A 13,285-nucleotide genomic window follows, 5' to 3' on the forward strand; every position below is an offset into this window, starting at 1 on the left:
ATCATTTTCCTAAATCCCTCGTTTTGCACAGTGTTGATGGGAGCCATATCTTTGGTCAGGTGATAAGTAATAGCCTCCGTAATTTCTTTGTGCCTGCGGAAGTTCGACGTGTATAGGGAAGCGCTGTATGAGGTTCCCGTTATTGATGTTTGGGTGGTTGACCGGGACAGATTTTCTCCTGTCACTTTCTTGGCCTTTACAGCTTCGTCATCTCTCACGTGCTCTCCGTTGTTTTTCCCTGCCAGCTGACTTCTGTATCACGTGGTATAAGGCTCCGCCCTTGTCATTTGTTGAGCAGGAAGAGTGAGCGCTTGTTTTCATGCAGCTTATGTCCCGGATCAAAATGCGGTACAATCGTCAGCTTTTTTTTCTTCTTTTCTTTTCTTTTTTTAAATCGTTGTCATTTCGAAATGAGATCGCACATAAGTATGAATCGAGATCGCGATTTTCTAACGATTAATTGTGCAGCCCTATCATCTACGTAAACAGGAGTCATGTTATTTTAAAAATGACCAGTCTGACGATTTTCTGGGAGAAGACAATTTTGTGTCGTTGCCCAAGTACACTGGAAATAGACAAATAAGATAAAGCCAGAAAAGAAGATTCAGAGTCAACAGACTCGATGCATATGGTTGTTGCCTAACTGTGTAAATCAAATGCTGCCAAACAGTAGGAGACAAGAGGAGAATAAATATTAATATTTTACTCAGTTATCCTCTGGCCCTGTAGTGCCACTGAATCTTCTGACATAGCACTCCATTTAAATCTGCTGATGTATTACTGCTAACAACATTTTCAGCATAGTTAAAGCTGCTCCCACTAAGCAGGGAGCTGCTTAGAGTCAATATGCAGTGACTTGAAAAACATGGCAAACTCACCAGATATCAAGCCCTGGTCTCCATTACAGGTTCCACATCAGCATCCTGATCAGCTAACAGTCAAAGACTCAGGGCCGAGGCAGGCGACTCCCACGGGAAAACACCGCTGGGGAATAAGGAACATGCTTTAGCATTTTGTTAGAATTAGGACATAATGCAGCTGTAGAAAGCTTTAGTAAAAAGCCTGCCAGAGAAGTGGTTGTTTTAACACATTTTGGGATGTTTATCATGTACTTCTAGACAATATTCCAGTGAAGGAGGCAACGTTTCTCAACACACTAGAGAGGCAGTCATACATTCATAATCTCATTGACTGAGCTTGCTCCTTTTTCCACTTGGCAGCTTTGGGTGTGATATGAACGCTGATCTGATTATGAAACAACAGGAAAGAAACATAAGCAGCAGAAAAAGGCACCAGAAAAACAGAGTTGGAGATACCATGACTATGAATGTGTGTCCTGTCATTAATATTTCACTGCATCATTGTAGCTCAAGGAGAACAAAGTGTAAAGGAGAGCATAATGAAAAATTTATCCTATTTTGACACAACTTGGAATTTATCTGTACTAAACACAGACTGGGTTCAGGATGAAAAAAAATAAGGTGATAAATGCCTCCAAAAAAATTACTGGATGCTTAAACGCAAGGTTATTGCTGCACTCTGCAATATCTGATGAAGACGCATGGGGGTTTGTAACTCACTTAAGAGGCTATTTTTACCCAAACATTCACTTTTTTTTCCACACTGGAGAGAGATGAATACCAAGGTCACAGGCCTTCAGTTTCTCACTTGTCCCAAAAATTTAAAACAAGCTATGTGACATGTCACAGCTCTGCTTGCAGTACAGCGGCACGCAATCCAAGAGAGATTACCGTATCGCTCGCATTTGTCTGCAGCGAGCCTTCATGCATGAAAATACAGAACTCTCCACTCAGGTTTTTCTTCCAGCTTTACTGTACATCAATTTGTATTCAGGGGAGGACTTTAGACTTGTCACCTTCAGCTATTCATCCAGCCAATGAAGTATTTATGACGCAAGCTTTTGCTTTTTGATACGTCATTTCAATCCTCTTCCAGCTCCAGTTCAAATAAGGCTGGATGTGTACTGTCATGTCAGAGTTCAAGAAATGAAGAAAAGAAATAAAGTAAGAGCGTAGGTGTCACACATTTCATGGGCTGTCATTCCAAGCATATTCTGTGCAGGGCGGTAACACGGGCCACTCCTCCCCCTCTTCACAGCCAGTGTGTCAGAGAGTAATATCACTGCAGTGACAGCGAGAAACCAATGGGACTCGTAAATTTGCTTTAAAAAATGTATTTCATCAATGACTTTTCAATTTTATCCTCACTTTCAAGTATACCATCACCTGGCTCAAAATGAGAAGTCTAGTGTTGGAACACCACAGCCTCACATTGTCTCCAACATGGCTCTTCTTCACTGTATCAAACACTCCACTCCACTGATCCATTTTCCTTTCACAGCTGCAACACTTTACCTCTCTGTTCCACTTCTTTTTGGCCCCAGGCCTTTATTTGGTCCAATGGGCATTCTCAGTCAAGTCATTATCCATCACTATGATTCCTTCCTATCCGTGCAAGACAAAGACAGTTGTTAGGGAGACCGTTGTCCTCCTGTATTGCCAGCTTTACTACTTACAATACTCAAAATGGCAACAGGGGTGACTTAGACTTCCCTTTTTACCTCTTTGTAGTTATACTGTGCCGCTCACTCACTCACACAGCGATGACCCAATGTGAGTGGCATCAAAAACAAACTAACCCCCCCCAAAAAAGGACATACAGATACAAGAATGATTGAAAAACCAACATTTAACTGCAAAAAATTGTTTAAAAAGAGCAGGCCTAATATGTACTGATGTGGAAGCATTAGTAAATATCAATAAGCTTGCTAAGAAAATCTCTACTCTACTTACAGCATTGAGGAAAAGCAGATCAAAACCCATATTTTTAAAGTGTTTTAAGATTGAAATATAACAGAACTGTCATTTCATACTCTTTTCATTATATATTTACAAGACAATGCCAGAATTATCTCTCTACTGGCTTAGGGATAATGCTTTTCTTCCCTCCTTTCCCAGACATCTGCTCTGCAAAAGCAACAAAAAGAAATCTCTGCAAAAAGCTGCAGGCATCTCCTTCCCTCAGATCCTGCTGACCATCCAGGGAGACAAAAACAAGCCTTATAGCTTCAATCAATTATACATTTGAGTGAATGCATTCATACTGAAGCTATTCACCTTTCCTTGTGCTCCATTCCGTGGATATAAAGTAAACCGAAGTGATGACAATTTCAGAGCTTGCTGGCAGGTAAGCAAGGACCCACAGCAATTAATAGACCACAGCAGTATGGGGAATTAATTCCACCATAGCCTTGCAAGGTTTTTTTTTTTGTGTGTGTGTGTGTGTGTGTGTGTGTGTGTGTGTGTGTGTGTGTGTGTGTGTGTGTGTGTGTGTGTGTGTGTGTGTGTGTGTGTGTGTGTGTGTGTGTGTATTTAGTACGAGCTTTAATTATTTCTAAATTGCCTGACTGGAGTAAAGATGTTGGTTCGAATTAAATTTTTCACCTCCTTTCACTAACTGCAGGAATCACAGCGCCCAAGAAAAAGACAAGCAGTACAGCAGCTGTAGCTTTAACATGCTTATTAAAGGACACTCTCAATGTCATCATGACTCAGCAGTGGGCTGACAAAACCACTCGTGCAGGAAACAACGATACTGTTTGGAGGTGTAGTGTAGCCCGACTGCTGTCATAACTGTGAGGTCAAACTTATCCTCAGCAGATCCATGAAACTCAATCCCATTAGGCCATTTTCATTTTCCCCTGACTTTATAGTCATTTACTCCTCCTCATGTCAGCATTTTGATTAATGACGCGATTTACACACAGGATCGTGTACACTATATGGCAAGGTATCAATCACAGAGCTATATGTATTCATGGATTTTCAACAGCTGTTTTGCTGCAGTCAAAGCCTAATTACATCTAACTAATGGGTGTGCATGAACAACAATGCCCTGAAACTGAACATATTGAACATGTGTCACTATGTGTAGACTTAATGTGTTTAAATACATCAGATATATTCTGTTTATTCACTAGGTGCAAAATACCCAGAGTCATCTAGGGAAGAAACCACAAAAGCAAGGTGATTATTAAGGATCAACACCTGTTTTTATCTGAGTCATATCCACTAATCTAAAACACCATCAGACTTTAATGAATTTTACCGTCCCACTTGCCTGACTCAAACTGAGCGGAGCTCTTTACTTGAAATAAGACAAAATAGTTGCCAGGAAAATTGCTTTAAGGAGCAGTTTGATTGAATAATTAGCTTTTCATTAGCTTCTACAAACCTTTGCCATAGGAGGTCAAGAAAAGATGAAGGTGTGTGTGTGCATTTCACAGCCAATCAATACCCCTGAACCTGAATAATGTTGGAGGGCAAGGTTACCAAGGAAGGTCAGCGGCTAAAAGTGCAGGTGGTGATCACAAAAAATGCTTTCTCAGTGATAATTAAGGCTGGTTGTGTTATGGTTAGACTCCATCAGACAAGGCTCATGGATCACATAGTGAGGTCATCTGTAATGCAATAGCTAAAAATGGACAAACTTTTCAATGATGGGACGAAAGACTTTATCCCATCATGTGCACTGGTAAAAGTTCTATATTTATATGTATAATATATAAATGCCATCATTTACAGCTCTGCATATATACACATATAGCACCTTTAACCTTAACTTTGTTATATAAAATGCTTTACAAGATTACAGCACTGCCATGCAAGGTGCTTACCTGCCATCAGGGGCAACATGGAGTTCAATATCTTTCTCAAGGACACAACCCTGCAATTAGCAGACAACCTGCTCCAGTGCCTAAGCAACGGACCCCCATAGATTACAGGTCAGAACAAACTGTATGAGTCAATTTATATTACTATCTAACCTCAAATATAAAGGCTTAGATAATAAAATGCAGCTGGGGTTGTGACTATGTATAAAGGATACATGTGACATGTACCCATTGGACTTGCATTTTGAATGTCAGCATTAGTGTTTTGGCACTTTAATGTCCAATCTTTGTAGCTAGAACTGACTGTATTTGGAGGAGAGTTTGGACTGCTACTTTATCAGAAAATGCTAGCAAGATGCATCTAGAAATTGTAAGGGTGCCAAACAGAAACACACTTACCATGCAACTGGTGTTAAAAACAGACCAATAAATCAGTATTTCATTCGCCAAAACTGGTGAATTAACTTCTAGAATGGTTATACCACAGAGCAAGCCATAACATTTGTCAAACAATTCTCTTAAAATGCTCCCAAATACTTGGCAAGTCACAAAAAAGCACTAAAAGGTGTGTGTCTGCATGCGCAACATATTTTTTTCCACCACGAATATGTGAAAGCAATTGTGCAATGTTATTTTATTTTATTATCTTTTCAGTTCAATTTTCTCATTCCTATTTCTTTTTATGAACGTTCATGTAAAACAATAACAAGATGTTCTAAAATATACCAACTGCAGAAAAACAAAAGAGAAGTCAAGTTCAGTGACTATGGGGTGAAATGAGGACTAGCAGACGCCAATCAGCTATAGCTGCCTGTGTCCAAACACCTGCCAATCCAAGGGACCACGCCCCTAACTCGAGCATCCAGACGGATTAGTTGTGAAAAAAGAACAGTTGTGATGAAGGTGGAAACAGTATAAAAAAGCCAAACACCAAACTGTTTTTTCATTTTTTGTTTTTATCAATGTATAAACATCCTATTTAATGCTGTATAACTGAACATTTTAACATGGGCGCACAGCCTCAACTGCCTACTAGAAACAAATCAAGTTTATTCCACCTGGTCTAATTTTTCAAACCTGGAAATTGCCACTTGGCAGTGCGTAATGATAATTTTTGTCATTAATTAATTGCTTGAGTAATGTCTGTCAGGAAACTGCTCACATTTTGTGTCTAAGATCACACCTTCTAATTGCTCATTTGGCCATGAATACAACTGAAAACTGGAACATAATTCATTTTCAAAGATATAACAAATAGTGACAATTAACACTGAACTTAACATTAAATAATTAAATATTTTCTATAGTCAAATCAGATTAATGTGTATTATCTATTATCAGATATCTATTAACTGTTTCCCTTTAAGTTTAATCTTTTAATTCAAGGATTCAAGGGAAAGACATAATAAAAAGGTAGAGTACAAATAGACGTGCATAATGTATCGCCAAGTGCCGCACCTGTAAGAAAAACGAACATACAACACCTGGAACCCAAACATCAGAAAATGCACGGGTTCATAAATCAACAATCTTCTTGTGGCGTGTGTTTGTATGCAAGTGTGAGTGAGAGAAAGAGAGGAGTGTTGAGTGTGTGCGTGTGTGTCTTTGTCACGAAATGTACTTGAAAATGAGGATGGGAAGTCGTAATAATGCCCCCCAGGAGCCAGAGGCAGACAGAGATGGATTCAGGAAAACCAGGCCGTCCACAGCCCCCAAGAGTACTGAAGACCGAAGGCCACGCATCGCAGTGATGTCTGTACACCCAACCCAGCAGGAGTACAAGGGAGGAAGGCCTTAGATGACCAGGGGCGATGTGCAGCTGACCCCGCTAGAGGCCGGCCACTCAAGAACCGCTGGTACCCAGTAGAACCCCCCCGACACAGAAGAGGTCCAGGCCACCCAGACCACCAAGGGAGTGGGTCAATGAACATTTTAGCTTTTATGGATATCTCCTAGCCTTCTTTATTGTATTGAGCAGAGTCTGTTATTACAAATTCATCATCCTAATACCTAAACAACAAAATACATTGACTGACTACCAAAAAAAACAACATGAATGAGTGTTTGCAGAAATAACACGAGTGGTTCATTTTGCAATATCATAATGTGTCACTCACAGTGAGGCAATAAAAAGACTTACAAATATGAAGACTGTGTAGAAACACTGGGTTTGCAGTAGTTACAGTATTTATTTTGATATTTACTTATGGTTTCTGTTTCTATGTGTTTTTAAATGTGTTTTTTTCATGGACATATGCTAAAAAGTTTGTTCAACATACCCAGGTTGTGTTTCTCTTATCCTGATTCACTTCCTCTAACACTGTCCATCAGAATAAACGGTCACACGAAGCTGGTTATCAACTAGCTAAGCGTCCCCAGGGTTCCCCCTGCACTAGAGATGACAGTTAATCGTTAGCTGGTGATTAAGTAAAATAAACATTTTAATTCCAGGTAATTATTTTATCACTGATTCTGCTCTCAGTGATAAAATGTGATGCAATAGGTCTATTTCTAAGGGGACAGCTGCACATTAGAGCTTTGAAACTTTAACCTGGATACATTTAAACAGTAAAGCTTTCTGTCCCACAGCCAAAAAAGAAAATTACTGAAAATCACCTCAGTTTGACACAGAACAAAGTGAAATTCATTTGATTGATTGAAAAGGTATCCTTGGTATGTGTTCTGTGTTCTAGTAGCTCAATACCACCAGAGTAAAAGAGTCTTTGCAGCAGATTAGAATGACCTACAAGAACATTTTATACCTTTTCTAAAGATTAAATGTAAAACTGAATTCAATCTTAGTCGATACACAAACTTTATATCTGGACAGCAAGTCCAGTGCAAGGATCAAATATTAATGCAAATAAAACAATAAAATTGTATAACTGTTTGCTGCCAACAGAAAAAAAGTAGAAATAGAAAAAAAAAAGGAATATGTCAAAAAATAAGGAAGCTGTGTCTAAAAATCTATATTATTTATTACTGATGCTCATTGGGGAAGCAAAGACATTAGATGCTATTAAAAAAAACTTTACACCCTCTTATTACTGCCTACTGGTGGTGGTCAGAGGGCCCGGTGGCGCCAGTGTCCGGCAGCCTCGCCTCTGTCAGTGCGCCCCAGGGTGGCTGTGGCTACAATGTAGCTTGCCATCACCAGTGTGTGTGTGTGTGAATGTGTGTGTGAATGGGTGGATGACTGGATATGTAAAGCGCTTTGGGGTCCTTAGGGACTAGTAAAGCGCTATATAAATACAGGCCATTTACCATTTACCATATTATTTGCACATTGATGTCTGGGGGAACAACTCTATTTTCTGGAAAATTGATTGGTCAGTAGGCGGGTATTTCATAGCTGTTGATCTGTAATCTAGATCTTAACCTGCTCCTAAACAGGTTAGGTTCACAGCATAACATACCATGACAACATACAGGAAGAAGTGAACCACCTTCGTTATACAGAAAACTAGGGCTAACCCTGAAATTACCTGGATACGCCACAATCCTGCTTTTTAGTATAGGCCTGTGATCTGATTGACTTTCTTCTAGGTCTCCCTTAGATCTTATCTCCCGTTTTATTTTGAAGGTTTATGTCTTATGTGGCGTCTGTTTTTTCACTTTACTCCTTTATTACTTTTCTTCCTGTGACTATTGTCTTGATTGAGTTCGCCTGTGTCCCATTAGCCTTTGTAACCAGTGTATGGCCCTCAGACCTACTAGTTACAGTTTAGTGGACGAGTGTTTAGGTTTGACGCATAGGAGCTAAAATGTCTGAGACTACAAGGAAATGGCTATAGGCTTTGACAGTGTTTGTAACCATCACTGTATTTGACAATACAGGAGCACCATGAAGTACTTAAAAGGTTAGATTTACTGTATGTTTAAATAAAACATTATCATTATTAGTAGTAGACTTTGCATACCTTACACGGGGGTAGAAATGATCGGTATTACACAATTAACATTTCTTTCAATAGCTTTAAAACCAGCAATTATGATTACCTACTTATTTTGTAAATTAAATCATGTACTAAACTAAAACCCAAGTGCTTGTGCGCTGGCTTCACTGTGACATAATCAAATGCGGCCTTTGAAGGATGCGGCCCCCGAATTTGGACTCTGACCCTGCTCTATGTCAGGAGATTTACAATCAATACATAATGAATCCAGACTTGTTATATAAACGTTAAAGAAAGGAAAATCAAATAAAACATAGTGCTCTTGGTTTGTTTCCACCTTCTTCTCCCACATTTGTATTTATCTCTGTCTCTTTCCCTGGTTTTTTATTTGCACATCAAGTCTTTTGCCTTCTGTTCCCCTTTATTCCCTCCTGTCATCCACACTGGTTCCCTCTCTTTGTTCTCCTGGTTTGTTCTTTTTTAAATCATCCATTTATTTTATTACTTTTTCCATCTTCCTTCTGTCTCCTGTGGTGTCAGTAACAGGATCCATTAAAAACGTTGCTACCTGCGTGACATTGTATGGGTAGGTTTAGGAAAACATAATGGTTTGTTAAAAAAAAAAAAGACCTTTTCACAACATTAACCACATGTTGGAAGGAAAACCTTTCCCATCTGCAACAACCTTCTTCTCCAATTTCTTTGTTGCCACGGTGACGAGTCCTGCCCTAGGTGGTGATGACACTACTGCCTTTCTGAAAAGGTCAGAATATTTAACATGCACTTACTCATGCGACCGCAAGAGGTGGTCCGTGTTGTCTATGGACATTTTATGGCCTTTCAAAAATCAACCTCTATTGTCCTACAGTGTCATTTTTATTTTCTATTATAGCAAGACTGATGTGTTAAGTTGTGTTATCAATCATGTGATTCATAGGAGAGGTTACAGCTGCTGGCAAAAAATAAACAATTGCCAGGTATCCACTTACAGAATAACTTTTTATTTATTGAGTCTTTTTAGAAATGGGAAGTAGGTTGTGGCACACAGAAAAGAAAATCCCCACAGCTGTATGTCTTGCTGCTTGAAATATACTCAATTTGTAAGTAAAGCTACAACAACTGATTATGAAATCATGACATGGATTCATTTCTTGTTCGTTTTATTCTTCTTGTTCATTGATTTCAGTTGATAGATTTATAAAGTGTGACTGTACTGAGTCATTTCTCTTAGGCCTAGCTGCATAAGAGATAAATACTAAAGGCACACTGACATCTCAGATCAAAACTACAGCCACACAGGATGTAAAACAGTAATACTTAGACCACATACAGATCTTATAATTGTGTTGAAAGGCTGTCCGTGAGATAATTTTGGCTGCAGAAACAGGAGAGAACCCTCGGGAAGGATTGGACAAGTGATGGAGATACTAGCCAAAACTTGTAAAACGTCGTAGTAGGTCATCGCTTGCTAAACATCAAACATCCTCATATGATATTAATCCAAAGAAAGTGGCAAATGATTAATCATTAAAGCTAAAGAATACAGCAAGCCAACCTAAATAATGAACCTTTGTATTTTGGTGTGGCTCCATTTTTATAGTGAAAGCCATTTTCAGCTACATGCAGCGCAATAATAACGTCCATTTCTGACCTTGTATTATAAAAAAATAATTGATCCTGTGGGAGACAAAATCTTTGCTGTACCTTTAACTGCATCACATAGTTATCATCAGGGCTGTCTAACACGCAAACACAAAAATGCTGAGATTTGTTCTCATTTTGTTTATGTACAATGTTAAAGGGGACTCCACTGACTTGGTTTTGGCTACAGAGCGCCATTTATAGAAATCATCAGAGTTCTTCACGTTTATGTCTATAAGGAGATGAGATCAATATAAATAGCATGAAAGACTCTCTTCAAACAGGTCTTCTCAAAGTAAAATCAACACTTTATTCTAAAATTTTCAGTGTTGTGTTTTAGACTAGCACTTTTTCTGTGAATATTCTAATGCCTAGTATCAAGTCATTCACCCGAGCCCAATGCAGTGAGGAAAAACCAGCTCATGATTGAAGGATGATGTAAAATCCTTGTGTGATTGTCCAAAAAGCAGCAGCAGTCTCATGCCATTAGCATGCAGTGTCATTTCAGCAGTAGTGACACTTTGATCATTTTGTGCAGCCATAATAAGAAAGGACAGGTCTGATATACTAAATGAAGGTTTTACAACTACCTCTGGCCCATTGAGCTTTTACCTGAGAATGCAAATTGGCTTCATGAAAACCAAGTGATTTCATGGTTCACTGACTGCTACATAAGCATATGGTCTGCGGTCTCCAGGAAAATGTATTATAGAGAAAGAGGGGAATTACGTTAATCTGTAACTGTTCATTTTGTAATCATGCAGTTATAGTTCATGTACTTGTGCATCCACACTGCATGGTCACAATTTCCCATTTTATAGTCTTTGGGGTCACTGAAAAAAGGGGGAAATTCATGCCACTTTTTCCCCACACAGCCACACCGTGCCATCAGTATTTACAGTTTGTGGAAAAGGCGAGGTTTTCTGCTCACAAATTCAAGCATGAAGATTACAACGGCTTAGCACGACAAGTATTAGCATATCCTGTTACATACAAGGCTCTAAGCGGGGTTACGAGAAAGTAATGGAGCCGCCTGTAGAAGGTGGAAATTTTGTACATATTAGTGCATAAGAAACGTGCTTTAGAAACACTGGCATCTGTGGAGCATAATCCCTCTGCAGAGATTGATCATTCTGAAGGATTCAGAGTCAGGAGATTTGATGACTGAAGTAGAAAAGAAGAGATTTGATTCTTTTTAATATCCTCTCTCCTCCAATAAAGTGGGAGGGCAAAAGCATGTTACAGAGCCCTAAGTATGAATGTAATTTGCTAAATGAATGTGACAACCTGTCTGTAAACAAGAGCTGGGACTAACTATGAATCATACTACCGCACCAGATTTTTTTTCCCCTTATTTACCATCTGCAAATAATGTCAGAGTTGTGCCCAAGCGCTGTCAGAGCTGTCACTTTGTCAGGTTGTGGAGGTGGTGGTGCAGCAGTCACCAACAAAACAGGTAAAAAAAAAACAAGTGCTCTTCATTTCCTTCCCCTCACGAAAACATCCCAATTCTCTCTGCGGGGCTGGTAAACACTTGGACGTCTGTAATTTGTGTTTCATTCTTGAATTCATTTCTTACTGTAACAGGATTTGTCTGTCAAGACAAATGTCAGGATGAAGAGACTAAATAGGCGAGGAGATATTTGATAAGATCATTTCCAATATGTCAAAGGAAGGGAAATTATCTGATTTCCTTGGCTGGCTCTCATTTCACTGCTGCTGAATCACAAAAATTCAGTTATTTCATTTGTCTTATTGGTTATCCGACAATGCAAATTAAATTAACCAAGGAGCACAAGAAGAATACTGTGCAGGCTTATATTAGGAGCAGAGGTTCAGTTGTGCTGCTGCTAAACATTTCCCTGTGTGGCACATTCATAGCCTTCTGCTTTTATTAGCAGTGATTTTCCTGCGTGTCCTTGTTCTGTTTGACGCCTACAACCTGACACTGAGTTACAGGAGCCAAAGAGAAAGCTTAAAACTTACCTTTAGAAAAACATTATATAGTCAGAGCTAACGCAGCCAAATTCACATGGGCATGCAATCTTTAATCCACAATGTCATGTAATATTAAATATAAATTTTGTTTTTAGCAATATGAACCGAATTAGTTGAGCCGATCAATGTCAGTTTGCCGGTTCAGCAATTCGTCCAGTACTCTGAGTCCACGCTGCATCTCAACCAGTATTAAATTGACTGAAGTCAAGATTAAAGCCTTAAAATTTCAAGTACATCTCTCACAGGATAAATTGAAAAAAACTATTCTGTTAATTTGTGGGCAGCACAGTGGCACGGTGGTTAGCACTGTTGCCTCACAGCAAGAAGGTCCTGAGTTCAATTCCACCATCAGGCCGGGGTCTTTTTGTGTGGAGTTTGCATGTTCTCCCCATGTTTACGTGGGCTCCTTCCGGGTACTCCGGCTTCCTCCCACCGTCCAAAGACATGCAGCTTGTGGGGATAGGTTAATTGGATAATCCAAATTGCCACTAGGTGTGAATGTGAGTGTGAATGGTTGTTTGTCCCTGTGTGTTAGCCCTGCGACAGACTGGCGACCTGTCCAGGGTGTACCCTGCCTCTCGCCCTATGACAGCTGGGATAGGCTCCAGCGCCCCCCGCGACCCTGAAAAGGATAAGCGGAAGCGAATGGATGGATGGATTCTGTTAATTTCTGAAACGCATATAGTTTCCATCACCTGTAGCTAAACTCTGTGATCGATGTTAATTACTGGATGTTACTAGGCTCACCTTTTCTTGTTAAAACAGTAAAGCCTCACGGGTATGCTCTACTGCTCTTGTAGTGCTACAAAATCTGCAGCCCAGATAGGTCTACTGATGTTTCTTTAAAAAACCAATGACTTACTTAATACTATTTTACTTCACACAAGGTTAGAAGGAGCTTCATCTCTTTTAACAGGGTTCATATTCAAGTTAATGTAGGTTATTTATCAAGAAAACTCCATTCTGAGTAAATAAAATCCTGCCTGGCGTGCTGCGTCTCTTTCAAATCTAGGAGCACGTACTCCTGATGAATTAGTGACACAGAACTTAAAATAAA

The 13,285-nt window shown here is 39.4% G+C and overlaps 1 protein-coding gene across 2 annotated transcripts in view; it reads right to left on the minus strand.

Moving 5' to 3' along the window:
- Positions 1–13,285, minus strand: part of lrfn1 (leucine rich repeat and fibronectin type III domain containing 1) — a 143,636-nt gene that overhangs the window by 36,847 nt on the left and 93,504 nt on the right. For both annotated transcript variants that reach the window (XM_004558151.5, XM_023152913.3), the window contains one exon: positions 879–984. The gene's annotated coding sequence lies outside the window, so the exon portion shown is untranslated. The remainder of the gene's footprint in view (positions 1–878; positions 985–13,285) is intronic.

This window comes from Maylandia zebra, linkage group LG14, assembly GCF_041146795.1.
Source record: "Maylandia zebra isolate NMK-2024a linkage group LG14, Mzebra_GT3a, whole genome shotgun sequence".
Lineage (NCBI taxonomy): Eukaryota > Metazoa > Chordata > Actinopteri > Cichliformes > Cichlidae > Maylandia > Maylandia zebra.